The sequence below is a fragment of the Canis lupus genome, chromosome 17 (genome assembly GCF_003254725.2).
Source record: "Canis lupus dingo isolate Sandy chromosome 17, ASM325472v2, whole genome shotgun sequence".
In the NCBI taxonomy this organism is placed as follows: Eukaryota; Metazoa; Chordata; class Mammalia; order Carnivora; family Canidae; genus Canis; species Canis lupus.
The window spans coordinates 51,515,702-51,530,968 of NC_064259.1; the positions used below are offsets into that span (position 1 = coordinate 51,515,702).

General features: G+C 39.8%; 1 protein-coding gene across 6 annotated transcripts in view; it reads left to right on the top strand.

The window, feature by feature from the left end:
• The first annotated feature begins 1,458 nt into the window (after positions 1 to 1,458).
• PAIP2B (poly(A) binding protein interacting protein 2B) overlaps positions 1,459 to 15,267 on the top strand; it is a 30,885-nt gene continuing 17,076 nt past the window's right edge. For 3 of the 6 annotated variants that reach the window (XM_025453494.3, XM_049096052.1, XM_049096053.1), the window contains exon 1: positions 1,474 to 1,667. The gene's annotated coding sequence lies outside the window, so the exon portion shown is untranslated. Of the gene's footprint in view, positions 1,668 to 15,267 lie in introns of all 6 variants that reach the window. The other 3 variants (XM_049096054.1, XM_035700606.2, XM_025453493.3) reach the window with 2 other exon arrangements.

Below are 15,267 nucleotides of genomic sequence, written 5' to 3' on the forward strand. Positions count from 1 at the left end.
GCAGGCCCCCTGCAGGGATGGATGTGGGACTCCATCTCAGGAGCCTGGGATCACAACCTGAGCCAAAGGCAGATGCTCAATTGCTGAGCCACCCAGGCGCCCCAACTGAGATCAAATTAAAACCAGAGCAAGCAATCCTAAAATTATACCTAATAACACAAATTGGAAATACATGAAGCAGTGTGACTAGTGATCCTGGTGTTACACGAAGCAGAGGCCCAGCTTAACAGTCTCTTTCCTGCTCTTCACATTATTCACATCTCTTTGCAATGCTGTTTCCTCAAAAAGATCTTAAACTCACCATTCTACCTAAAGCAGCCATTCCTTCAACCATTCTTTAATCCTTGCTTTATTTTTCTTTGTAGCCCTCAATCACAACTTGACATTTTATTATTTGTTGGGTACTTGTTCATTGTCACTCTCTTCCACTAGAAGGAAAGCACTTTTTCCATGTTCATTGTCTTATTCATATCATACACCTGGAGCCTAGATCCGAGCCTGCAATGTCATAGCATATGCTCAATAATATTTGTTGAATGAATGAATTTATTTATGTATCAACTTTGTTACATTATTTATATTAACTTTATTATATTATTTATATTTATATTAAATATTAACATTTAATTATTGTTACTTAATCTGACTTTATTTCACTGCCCTTTTCATTTTTATCCACTCATCATGTAATCACTTATTAAACCTCTACTTTGTGTTATGTGTATAGGCAGCATGAGAGGTGGGGAGAGACAAAGACGTATAAAGACTTCCGTAAAGAAATCCTCGCTTCCTGAGGTATAAAATTTAAAGTCCCTAGCAAGCAAAAAAGGGACACCCTAAGTTTAAGGGGGAGATTTAAAAGCACTCAAGAATTTGGGTTTGTTTCTAGAAGTGTGAGACATCTCTCTGCTGCTTTCGACCCCCTCCAGGGAGCCCAGCTCCGCAGCTTCCCGAGGGTGAAGCGCAGCGCCAGCGCCAGCCTAGTTCTAAGGCTCCTCCCGGGGCCCTGGACAGTCGGGGAGATCCCACTGGGGCCCGCCCCTGTGCCCCTCCCGGCTAGGTTGAATGGCGCAACCCGCTGGGAGGGGCCGCGGGCTCAGCCAATAGAAGGAAGCGCCAGCCGGAGCCCGTGTAAACAAACCGCGAGGTGCGGCGCCCTGGGTTCCTCCCCCACGTGGGGGCTGGACGCTTCCTCGGCTCTACGCCCATTCAAGACTAGCGTAGTGTCCTTTCAACCAATCAGAGCTGGTGTCTCCCGAAAGGAGGCGCTCCACCCTGAGAGAAAGAACGAAGGCGGCGAAAAGACAGATGTTAACACCAATCGGAAGCTGGAACTTCTGAAGGAGTGGGCGGGAACTGCCTCCCGTCTGGACCAATAAGCATCACACATGCCCTTCTAGGCGACTGAGCGGCATCATCTCCGGCCCAATAGGCGAGTGGGGCGGTGCCCAGCAACCAATGGCTTGGGTTCGGGGGCGGAGTAAGGAGCCAGTGTGCTGTAAGGGGTAACCTGGCGAGTGGCGAGCGGCGCTTCTCCCGTGCTGTGGCTCACGCTTTGGTACTGGAGGCCGAGACTCTTCTGGCGACGGCGACCTCTGCGGCGACGGCTGAGGCTCTCGGAGGAGGGGCAGAGTACGATCTGGAGGAAGGGCTTCTGATCAGCCCAGGTGGGCTTGGGCAGCCGGGCTGCCAGGGAGGGGGACCCACGGGAAGCGTCTGTCTCCGGGCTCTGGGGGCGCCCTGCGCCTCCCTTTCCTCCGCAGCCGTCGGGGCTGTGAGGGGCGACGCGCGCCCGTCCGGGCTCCTGTGGGGAGGGTCCCAGGTCGTGGCCGTCGGAGAGAAGGGGCGTCCGCTGGGGTTACCCTCTGCCTCTCGCGGGCGTGAGGGGGTCTTAGCCCCGTTCTCCCCTCCCTCGCCCCGCAGTTTCCCGGAGCCCCCTCAGCCTCCTCCGGACTGACCCCTCCGGCTTGCGAGTCCCCTCACTACCCCGGTGCCACACGGCGAGGCAAACTGACGGGCGCCGCCTCCCGCGGTCCCCCTCCCGGCGGCGAGGCGGAGGAGGTGCGCGTTTTCACCCCTCCCCCACTCGCGGGCCCCGGTGCGTTACTTGCTTTGCGTCTACTCCCTCCTCCTCCCCACTTTACTCCGGCTTTGGTTCCTGAAACCTAATTTGAGTTAGGAACCCAGGCCACTTCTCTGCCGCCTTCTGTTCTGCGAGTGAGTCCCTCGCCCCTCCCACCCCCTAAATTTCATCCACATCGCTCATGAAAACTAACATTTTCCACTTGCTCGGTCCAAGCAGCTGGAAGGTGAACGCCAGAGACGCGGAATACTCAGTACAGGGAGCTTTGCAAGATTGGGAACTTTAACCGGTTTCGTTAATGGTGAACTATTCTCGCCTTCCTTAAAAATGGTATTTGGTCGTAATATCCTCTGCGAAATCTTTGTCCCGGTAGTTGTTTGGGTGATAGTTTCTGAAAATGGACGTGAGAAGGGTTTACTGGCCACAAGCAATTTAAAATGTATTATTATTTTAAGTAGGCAGTTTTCGTTATTCCTCCTTTCTTTCTTTTTTCATTGTACCTTAAAAAGCTTAACTGGAGTAGCAGAGAGTTTCCAATGTAAGGGCCTGTCCACCTTACTTTATCATAAAATATATGACATATTTTAGCTGTGTAGCACCATGTGATTTGATCACACCCAGACTATGGATAATACGGCATTAAAACTACTTAAAAACAATATTCTCTTTTCCCCATTCACAGAGGATTTGTATTCACATTTATAGTATATCAGTCTGTGTTTTAATGATGTTGGTTCTAGCCACATAATGATGTCAGTTCTAGATAATCGTGCAAACTGTGTTGTGCCTAAATAAAATTATGCCAAGAAATTTATGGGGAAAAGTAGCTTATCACTTTAGAGTTTTGAAAATGTTAATTTAGGGATCCCTGGGTGGCGCAGCGGTTTAGCGCCTGCCTTTGGCCCAGGGCACGATCCTGGAGACCCGGGATCGAATCCCACGTCAGGCTCCTGGTGCATGGAGCCTGCTTCTCCCTCTGCCTGTGTCTCTGCCTCTCTCTCTCTCTCTCTCTCTCTCTCTCTCTTTGTGACTATCATAAATAAATAAAAATAAAAAAATAAAAAAGAAAATGTTAATTTAGATATTGGACAGTAAGGGTTTTATTTTGAGGAAATAGAAGTATTGGATTAAGTGTGATGGGCCCCTTAGGCTATGTGTGTATGAGAGTGTGCAGGAGAAAATACACGTGTACAAAACTTTGTAGGTTCTAAAAGTAGTTTCACGAATTCATATAAATTGTAATTATTTTTCTCAGTACACAGAGGTGAAATGTAAGCAATGAGTTTGATATGTAAAGTGTGTTTTGGCCAGAATTTAGCAAGTTTTTGTAAAAAAAAGTCTTACTGTTTTATCTTATTTGTAATACATGTGTATTTTTCCTTGTATTTTGCTATGGTAAGACTGTACCTTGTATATAGAGAAATAAGTCTAGTAGAGTGAATTAAGAGGAATCTTTACTCTGAGGAGGCAACGTTGCATTAATAGACCATATGTTTGAGCCCTGTTAATAAATCACATGAAAAAGAGGAAGCTCTTAAAGCTATTCTAACAAATGCCCAGGTATTGAGAACAATAAAGAGTATTAATTACAGAATTATTAGCAGTCATCAAAGAAAAGTTCTGGAAAAACTGCAAATCTATGAGTTAGTTGCTATTATAAGTTGGCATAAGGCTGTGGTTGAAAAACCAAAGGTATTTTTTTTACAGTCTTTTCAGGTGTATTGGTGCTTAGTAATAACTCATTTGCAGATTTAAAAGATTGTAACTATGATTTCTTCCTAGAGATCTTGTCTTTAAGGAACTAACAGTTTAAAGAGAGGGGCCTGTAAACCAAAAATTAAATGCAGAGGGAGAGGTTCTGCAGTGCAGGGTGTATGTAGGGCACCGACAGGCAGTGTGACCCCATGTTCCCGCCATTTCCTAAACCTGTCTGTTTGTTTTACACACTTGGGTCTCTCTCTGTACTGTTTCTCTCTTCTTGAAAGCCTTTTCCACACCTTATATGCTTAGTGAGATTCTATTTCAAAATCTCCTGAAGCTTGACACTGGCCTGCACTCCATCCAAATAATTGTTTTCTATATCTTTCCGTTATTTCATTATAAATAATTATCTTTAATTCTCATTATTTGCAGTAATTTTGGTCTATAAAGCCACCTAGAGCACTAAATTAGCAAATACTGAACCAATGCTCCTAGGGAAAATATGTACATGTATATATCTTACGTAGGTTATAATCTTATATAAATACAGTTCATCCTGGTAAATTTTATTTTCTTTATTTCAAAAGAGAAAATGAGGTTCAGAAGTGTTAAGTGATTTCTCTGAGCCCACCTTCGAACAAGTGCCTGAGTTAGGATTCAAACTCTGACTGGCCCCTAAGCCAGAGCTTCTTGTGCTATACTCCACTGCCCCCTGCCATCCGTGTCTTTTAGTCATCCTTGTATGAGACTGGAAACACAAATGCAGAGCACTACCTTGTTCTACCTTAGCTGGGAATCTGTTTGAGGGGTGACTCCACTTTCGCACCTTGTGCATGTCTGTGGACAACAGAGAAAGCAACCGTGAGGGTTGGTTTTGTGGTTACAAAGATATTTTAGCAAGTAGGAGAATTCACAAATACAGGATCCATAAAAAAGTGAGGATCAGCTGTACTTGTAAATGACCTCTGGTGTCTATTTCATGATAGCCCTTTTTGCAGCCCACTGTAGAATGTTCTTTTAGCTTCTTTGAGAATTTGTTCACTTATTCAACAAATATTTATTAAGCACTTACTGTAACCAAGGCTTTATTTTAGACTCTGGTGAACAAATAGATTAAGCTCTTGTCCTTCCTGATATTATATTTGAGAAAAAGAAACAGTTAACAGCTCAGGGGAGAGGTCCAGGTTGGAATGATAAATTGACCAAAGTAAAACCTGGTGTGCCCTCTCCCACTTCACATCCCCTAGCATATTGACTTTTAGGACATTTCTGTTTAACTCTGTGCTTAAACTCTTCCTTTTAAGCCTCTCTCCATTAACCTGACTCATAGGAATGTTTTCCAGGTGCATAGAACTTTGAGACAGCATTCCAAGCAGGGATCAGCAGGTGCAAAGGCACAGAGACATAAACAAACAAAAATCACCTAAGGAAAAAACTGTGAATAGGCTTGGCGAGAGGGCTTGCCACAACTGAGTTAACTCTGACCACTGCTGTTCCATAGTGGATGCAAGTTTTAGGGAGAAAGCATAATGTTCTCAAGCTGATGGCAAGGTATCACTAACAGTTCAGAAATACAAGAATTGAATTCTGGGGAACTGTTATAACGTAGTGACTTTGTTTACTTCTTCATTGTGAGGCTCATATGTGCCCTCCACTGTTTCAAGGTGCTGAAAATATAATCCAACTTACTCTCAAAGAGCTCACCATCTAGCAAGGAGACAGATGGATGAACTGATTTATCCTGTGTTAAGTGAGATAATAGAGTTATAACTAAATGCTGGTTTTATAGAAAACCAGGAAAAAAGGAATAGTTAGTAATATAGAGAGCACTGGGTGAGATAATGAGATAATATTTGAGCAAGGCTTTGGTGTGTAAAGAGGTAGGAGTTCACTAGACTGAACATAGGAACTTCTAAAAGAATTAGTATTTTTGTGTTAGGAAAAATTTAAGAACTATCTATTTTTACTGTATCTATTGTGGGTGTTCAGTTAATAATTACTTTTATCCAGGCAGTTAGTCTAAACATATGATGCAAATAGTTAGGCTGTAGTAGAAGAATTTTGTGTCAAAATAAGCTGGGTTAAACAAAGGTTTCTATGATGTAAGACTTCTCTAGAGCCTTTATTATATTAATGTTTACTGTGATTTGTGGATCTCCAGAAGGGGTGCATTGTATTTAACCATGACTTTTCCTTTCCACCCCTCTGCAATATATCTAATTATCTTTTGGAACAGGATTATATGAGACATAGTTTAAGGAATGATGAATTAAATATACTTTGGAGCACCTGGGTGGCTCAATCTGTTAGGCATCCAATTTTTGATATCAGCTCAGGTCATGATCTCAGGATTGTGAAATTGAGCTCTGCATCAGGCTCCTTGCTGGGCGTGGAGCCTGCTTAAGATTTTCTCTCTCCCTCTCTCTCTCTGCTCCTCTTTATTTTTTATTTTTTTAATTTATTTTTTATTGGTGTTCAGTTTGCCAACATATAGAATAACACCCAGTGCTCATCCCATCAAGTGCCCCCCTCAGTGCCGGTCACCCAGTCACCCCCACCCCCCGCCCACCTCCCTTTCTACCACCCCTTGTTCGTTTCCCAGAGTTAGGAGTCTCTCATGTTCTGTCTCCTTTTCTGATATTTCCCACTCATTTTTTTCTCCTTTTCCCTTTATTCCCTTTCACTATTTTTTATATTCCCCAAATGAATGAGACCATATAATGTTTGTCCTTCTCTGATTGACTTATTTCACTCAGCATAATACCCTCCAGTTCCATCCACGTCGAAGCAAATGGTGGGTATTCGTCGTTTCTAATGGCTGAGTAATATTCCATTGTTTACATAGACCACAGCTTCTTTATCCATTCATCTTTTGATGGACACCGAGGCTCCTTCCACAGTTTGGCCATTGTGGACATTGCTGCTAGAAACATCGGGGTGCAGGTGTCCTGGCGTTTCACTGCATCTGTATCTTTGGGGTAAATCCCCAGCAGTGCAATTGCTGGGTCATAGGGCAAATCTATTTTTAACTCTTTGAGGAACCTCCACACAGTTTTCCAGAGTGGCTGCACCAGTTCACAATTCCACCGACAGTGCAAGAGGGTTCCCCTTTCTCCACATCCTCTCCAACATTTGTGGTTTCCTGCCTTGTTGATTTTCCCCATTCTCCCTGGGGTGAGGTGGTATCTCTTTGTGGTTTTGATTTGTATTTCCCTGATGGCAAGTGATGCGGAACATTTTCTCATGTGCTTGTTGGCCGTGTCTGTGTCTTCCTCTGTGAGATTTCTGTTCATGTCTTTTGCCCATTTCATGATTGGATTGTTTGTTTCTTTGCTGTTGAGTTTAAGAAGTTCTTTATAGATCTTGGATACTAGCCCTTTATCTGATAGGTCATTTGCAAATATCTTCTCCCATTCTGTAGGTTGTCTTTTAGTTTTGTTGACTGTTTCCTTTGCTTTGCAAAAGCTTCTTATCTTGATGAAGTCCCAATAGTTCATTTTTGCTTTTGTTTCTCTTGCTTTCATGGATGTATCTTGCAAGAAGTTACTGTGGCCAAGTTCAAAAAGGGTGTTGCCTGTGTTCTCCTCTAGGATTTTGATGGAATCTTGTCTCACATTTAGATCTTTCATCCATTTTGAGTTTATATTTGTGTATGGTGTAAGAGAATGGTCTAGTTTCATTCTTCTGCATGTGGATGTCCAATTTTCCCAGCACCATTTATCTGCTCCTCTTTAAACAAATATACCTTAACAAACCAAGGTTTATCAGTGGTCTCCATATGTGTTATAAAATAACCTGTATAATTTTATAGGAAAGGAGAGACACTGGAGAGAAAGAATATACTCTAGTTAACTTATTACCATCTTGGTCTATAAGTCCCAAACCTAAAAAAATATATTTTATAATTACCCCCTTGAAAATATGGCTTATTCAGAGACAAAGGTTGTTTTGAGAGTGAGAATCTTCTAACTTTAGAGGATATTGCTTTTATTATACATTCATTTTGGGTCATATTAGACATTAACTTTGCCAGTTAGGTGATTTTTGTAGAAGCACCCACACCCTCTCCTAACTCTGGAGTTTTGGGAGTTGTATGCTAGCATTCTCCCTTTAAGAAGATCTGATTATATGAGCTTTAAGGACTGAGGCCTTATACTGTATAATTTTCATTCATCCATCAAATTCTAATTATGTAACTAACTCCGAAAGTATTATTAAAGTTAAGGAAGCAACAGTTATGGTTTTGGTAGTGCACTGATTTTGCAGCAGAAGATCTAGGTTTGAAATTTGTCTCTGCCAGGCTTACTATTTGAATGACCTTGAGCACAACTGCCTAACCATCTGTTTCCCTTTCCATTTTGATAGAATGAAAATACATAGGGTTAGTATAGAATTAAATGATGCACATAAACATACTTTAGGAACTCTGAAGCACTCACTGTATAAATATAAGACAGACCAAAGAAATATATCCAGCTCAATTTGAATTAACATTTTATTTATAGCTTTTAATTTTATATTACAGAAATAGTATATTACTTTTATAAAATTAAAAAGCATTGATAGGCAAAAAAGGGGGGGGGGCTACAAAGCATTCCATAGATCCACCAAACTAAGGCAGTGGTTCACATTTTGATGGGTATATTTTATACTTTTTATGTACATTCATCATTTTTTATGGAAATGGGTTCATCTGCGTGTTTTAGTCATTTTATTTTTATGAGATGAATCCCCTAAGAGTACAATTGCTTGATTTAGTGGAATCATTCCATCTTTTGCTACATAATGCTGTATATAATGAGAACTAGAAAAGGGGTAACTTCTGAGCCTGATGAATGTGTTCGTGAACTTGTAATCATCTAGTATCTTGAACCATTCCAGAAGCTTCATCAAAGGCACACTCAGAAATGAATTTGATGTATGCATGTGGTTATGCTTGGCATTATTGTTTCTAATAGCATGATAGGGATGACCCTGGTGTTTGTCAGCAGGGAACTTGTTAAGTAAATTGTGCAAGCAAACCATGGAATATTGGATAGTTGTAAAAAAGGGGGCACAATAAATAAATAAATAAATAATAAATAGGGGGCACAGCACGCAGCCATCTATTTAGTAGGTTACTTTTTGTGCTGAGAGAGAAAGAAGGGTGGAATAAGAATATACATTTATTTATATTTGCTTATAGTTACAAAAAGAAATTCTGAAATGATAATATAAGATACCAATGGAAGAAATAGGAGTGGAGATAGGATTTCACCATATGCCTTTATATATATTTAAAACATTTTTCAAATCATGAGTTTGTGTTACATTTTCAAGAAATATGTGAATGGGGAGACCTAGGTGGCTCAGTGGATGAGCATCTGTCTTCGGCTCAGGGCGTGATCCTGGGGTGCTGGGATGAGTCCCTAGTCTCCCCGCAGGGGGCCACTTCTCTGTCTCTGTGTCTCTCATGAATAAGTAAATAAAATCTTTAAAAAATATATGAATACATGAATTGAAGTAGGGTTTTAAGGAAGAAGAAAGGGTCTGAGGAGCTGCCCATCTTTTGATGTCAGGTGAATACATAACAACAGTAGCAAAGATTGGAAGAGTGGCCCCTGCAAGGGTTTGGCAGGGCTTTTTTTCCTTTTTACTCAATTTTGTATGTTTAAAAAATACTTTGAACACAGCGAAACAACCGAAAACAACATTTCCAAATGATCGCCCCATGGCTTCAGTAGCTGCTTTCTTTTTCATGTTCACTTGTAGTATTTTTTAGTGAGTACATATTATTTTCAATTGTAATCACACTTTTCATATTTTTTAACTTACCTAATTATGTTTTTTCTGTGTTGCTATTGGAGGACCTTTAAAAATAATGAAGATAGGGCAGTTTGTCACTGCACATCTTAGAAGTGAGCTGATGAACCTCAAGAGGCAGTAATTCCAGCCCTGTAGTCTGCATGTGATGTACATACATGAGGAAAATAAGAAAGAGAATTAAATATGTATACATGAAAACATTTCTCCCTAATTATAAAAGAAGCCACATTCTTCTTTATAATAATTAGAAAATAAAATATAAAGAAAAATCTGTAATTTTGCTACCCAAAACATTCTGGTTTTTTGCTTTTTAGACTTTTTTTATATATAGAAACATTTTTTTTGACGCATTAATATTGTAATTTAATGGCGTTTATCAGTTTAACAGTATGATCCTAACAGTTCAAGATTTAGAGACAGTGAAACCAGCTTCCCTAAGTTTCACTATGCCACTTACTAGCTGTGTGGGCATCTTATTTAAACTGATTTTGTTTCTGACTGTAAAATAATACCCATTTAATAAGGTAGCACCTATAAAATGATAGAAAAAATACAGAAATATTTAACACATAAAGTAAAAAGTTCACTACTTAAAAGTTTTTTTTTTTACTTCTCATTTTACTTTATTTTATTATTTTATTTTTTTATATATATTTTTTGTATAGAAACATTTTTAAAGGTAGAATCATAATATATGTATCCTGGGAACTGCTGAGATACTCGTTTAGGTTTTTTTTCCCCTTTTACCTGTTAATATAAAAAAATACATTTTATATTTCACAATTTCAGACTATCCTTGCATTTCTGGGCTGAACTTTGGTGATCAGTGTTATGGTTTTATTTTTAAATAAGTTGCTTGACTTTTTTGCTCATGTCTTATTTGAAAGTGTATATCTATAGCATGGAAATTGGTCTGTGGTTTATCTTTGGTGCTATTTTTGTTCCGTTTAGTGTATTGAGCTACTTGTAAACTAATCATTAGGAGGCTGTCTTGTGCTCTGAAACAGTTGCATGGGAACTATCTGCTTTTTGAAAGGTGGTGCTTCCTGAACTGGAGGCTGGTCTTGCCCTCCTTTAAAATGCAATAATACTAGGGGAAGTAAAGTTTTAACATAGTGATTTTAGTATAAACATGAGTAGAACAATATGTAATTGCTTTTGTTTGATGGTGGTGTTCTTGGTGTCTTTTTATTACCTAGGCAAGTGCTGAGGGTTTACACATCCTTTGTTTCAGCATTGAACAGATGTGACTGTTTTGTTCTGAAGCCTTGCAGATACACAAAATGGGCCTCCCAGGGCTCTGTTTTATCCCCACCAAAGCAAAAAGTAGTGCAGTGAAACTTTGCCTAGCTAGAACTTTTAAATAATAGAGTGTTCTGATTTAATTATGTTAACTTGGAAGTATAAAGGTGAAAAGAAATCTCTAATTCCCTATTGAATACAGTTCTGAGATGTAGAAAATAATTCCACTTTTCTTCTCTAATAAGCTTGATATATTCAGACCTAGTTGATGTTTTATTATACAATTCCTGAAGTGTCCGAAGCTTACATTATGAAGGTTCTTTTTTGGAACTTTAGATGTAAGAAGATATAAATGGTATCATGTGAAATCAAGCTAGAAGGGAACTGATGCTTGTTAAGTGTACATTTTTTACTAAATCTCAGAACGCAGCTTGTTTTCTTATTTAGCTCACAAAAATAAAACACATTGGATTGAGGATAGGAGTTTTAAGGAGATTGTCTTTTAATTGGATGTCTTTATTTCATATGAAGATAGAATATACAGCACCCCTGGCTTTGGACCAACAGAAGGAATCACATTTTTTTCCTTATTGTTTATCAGTGGTTCTCAAAGTTGAGTGTTTCTGAATCAGCTGGAGGGCTTATTATGACACAGATTGCTGGGCCCCACCTAGAGTTTCTGATTCAATAGGTCTGGGGTGGGACTGTGAATTTGCATTTCTAGCAAGTTCCCAAGTAATGAGGATGCTGCTGGGCCTGGGAATAAATTTCGGGAACCACTGCTATATATTAATTAAATACTAGAATTCTGGCTTTAGAAGAAGGCTGAATTTGGTCTAGGAGGATAGGAAGTAAACCGGTTATGGAGCAAATCATGAAAGATTTACCTCCTTTGCTGCCAGCATGGTGTTGAATTCAGGTAATCAGCAATACACAGTGACATAAACAATTCTTGTTTCATAATTGGAAGTCAAATCAAATGAGAGAAGCTGTTTCATCTGCAAAGCTTAGAGGTGAAGGGATTCTGTTGAAATAGGATTTAGTGATTAACCCCATGAGAATAGGAGTTATTTATATGTCCTTTTTGTCTCCCCTGTCACTGGCCATTTAACCTTGCTCTAGAAGGTTCCACTAATTTTTTTAGTTGGGACAGGTTTTTGTTTTTGTTTTAAGATTTTATTTATTTATTTATGAGAGACAGAGAGAGGCAGAAACATAGGCAGAGAGAGAAGCATGCTCCCTGTGGGGAGCCCGATGCAGGACTCTATCCCAGGACCCCAGGATCACGCTGAGCCGAAGGCAGATGCTCAACCACTGAGCCACCTAGGCGTCCCTGGGACAGATGTTTGAATGCTTATTGAAAGTTTTGTTGTTTTAAAAGGTATTAGCTATGTGTATTCTTAAGATTTTTTAAAAACAGTAACAAGAGAATAAGATAATTTTTTTTGCCAAAAAAGGAAATTTTTGGAATTAATTTTTATCTTATTGGAATGTTGGAGAATGTAGCCTGCTGCATTAGACATCAGGTATACTGTGGATTTTCCGTTGTTTTCATGATTTGTCATTATATTGTTTGAGGTAATACTAGTAATTTTTGTAATCCCTCTAAAAATGAAAAATGAAAGTCAAAATCATAGACCTGGCTTATTAGCAGCTAGACACAGAAGACAGCTATGAAGAATTAGATAGATATACACACATGCATATATGTTTAAATATATATTCATACACACATACATTTTTTAAATTATTTTTTTTTCTGGCAAAGACAAGTATACCTGTGCTGAATTTAGGCATCATATAGAATCTTTGAGTTGAGAGAAAGAAACTCAGGAAGCCAACCTTTTCATGGAGGAGTTTTGCTTCAGCAGGCTTTTCTACCACCTAATTTCAGTTGTTCCACTGCTAACAACCTCAGTTTGCAAGTTGATGAACTGGTCTAACATTGACTGTAGGAGGAATAACATATAAAAGACAGTGGGTTGGTCAGATTCCCTACATGAAAGCAGTTTTGCTCCTCTTACTCCCTCAGAAAAGAATTGACGAGAGGGAAATAAAAAAGGTGGAACTAGATCCTATAGACTAGACCAGTGGTTCTGAAGCTTGGCTGTACATCAGAGACAACCCACAAGCTTTCTAAAACATGATATAGGTATGGCCCACCCCGAGACCTTCCCCTAGGATGGAGCCTCAGGGACTGCATTTTTTTTTTTAATTTTTATTTATTTATGATAGTCACACAGAGAGAGAGAGAGAGAGGCAGAGACACAGGCAGAGGGAGAAGCAGGCTCCATGCACCGGGAGCCCGACGTGGGATTCAATCCCGGGTCTCCAGGATCGCGCCTTGGGCCAAAGGCAGGCGCTAAACCGCTGCCGCCACCCAGGGATCCCGAGGGACTGCATTTTTTAATCATTTCCTGAAGCAATTTTTTTGTAGCCAACTGAGCTCTATGCCTCTGGCCAGAAAGGTGCTGGTCTCCAATGAATTTTCACCAGCCTGTGGTGAAATAAGAAAAATTAGGACTATAGTGTTTTTTGTAAAGTTAAATTTATTCAATTTAAAGAACTGTCTTTTGCATTGAATTAAGGTCTTCTTGTGTTTTCTGGTGTTGAAAATACCCTTTTATAAAGTGATATTGAGGGATCCCTGGGTGGCGCAGCCGTTTGGCGCCTGCCTTTGGCCCAGGGCTCAATCCTGAAAACCCGGGATCGAATCCCACATCGGGCTCCCGGTGCATGGAGCCTGCTTATCCCTCTGCCTATGTCTCTGCCTCTTCTCTCTCTCTATCATAAATAAATAAAAATTGAAAAAAAATTAAAGTGATATTGATAAGGATATTTTTGTTATCCTTACTTAGTTTTTAAAAATTGTAACTCTAGGGGGACCTGGGTGTCTCAGCGGGTTAAGTATCTGCCTTTGGTTCAGGTCATGATCCCGGAATCCCATTGAGTCACAATCAGGCTCCCGGCTGAGTGGGGAGTCTACTTTTCCCTCTCCCTCTGTTCTTCCCCATCCCCTTCCTACCCCCACTCATGTGCTGTCTCTTTCTCTCTCGCTCACTCTCTCTCTCATATAAATGAATAAAATCTTTTTTAAAATTGTAACTCTATGTTGCCTTCAAAATATTTTTGAAAATTTACTGTCTTGTGAGATCCTGAAGATTAAGTACCTCTGAACTAATCATTCTTAGAAATTGTTTTTAAAATACTTTGGAATACAAGTCTATAGAAGGTATAAAACCTTGACTAGATGAGTTTCAGAATTCAGAATTTTTCAAATTTTAGAGATGCTTTCTCTGTGTGTTATGTAATACCCCCATGGTCTGTTGCAGCACCCTTAGTTACACACAGTAGTATTTCTGAGCAAAACAAGAGTATTCACACTAAGTGGATAAATGCAAGCTAATATAGCTTCGCATCAGTTCAAGTTTTAATGTCATCTGAGTTTTGACAGAAAGCGTATGGAAAATTCTTAGTTTTTAGAGCTTTCTGGATATTGGAATTATGCATAAGGGATTATATACATATTTGTGGGGGTCTGCATTCTCATCCTAAAAGGACTAGCAAGCTTCAAATTAAATGGAGCTTTTATGTTTATGACAGAGAACAGAGTTTATTTTTATTTAAATACACCAGCATGTGGTATGACCCTGTTCATATTTTCCTTCCAAAGACCTAATCCTTTTGTTGAATAGCATTTTTCTTCATCCTGCTTCCCCTACTTCCATTAACAATATTTGAGAAAACTTAGCATTTTATATCATAAGTATTCTGGAGCTCAACTGGGAAGTGTAAGAGTGTAGGGTAGTAGCTAAGAGCATGAGCTTTGGATACAGGAAGACCTGAACTTAAGCCCCAATTCCTGCTCTGACTGTATTATCCCTTAGGCAAGGTGTTTAATAAATGTTTGAATGGTGGCAGATTAATCTGAAAAGCAAGGATAATGTCAGCACCTACGTCAAAGAATTGTTGTGAACATAAAAGAGAGAATGTTAGTGTGAAGTATTTAGAAGAGCCATTATTTTATTTGTGTCTTTTCCCTTTGTATTTGGGTAGATTACTTGTTTCCTCTTTATAACTGGATGTCTTCTGGTGCCCTCTTTTTCCCTTGGACAATCTGGATCAATTTGCTTCAAGTACTTTCCCAATTCACAACTGACTTCTGGTCTGCCTCTACAATTTAGACATTAAATCCTGCCTCTTCAGTGATTCCACACCAAAAAATCCATCTGCTCCTAAGCTTAATATGGCCCCAGTAGTTTGCTGAACACTAAAAGTCTTAAAGTGGAGACCACATTACACAGTGTCAGGCCTCCCCGCTCTCTGAAAGGTACTACTTTTGACTCCTTGTTTTTCTTTGTCATGTTCCAGCACTGTGTTCCCCCTCAGTCCCCTAGGGAAACGTTTCCCTCTCTTCCATGGAGTCGTACTCTTAC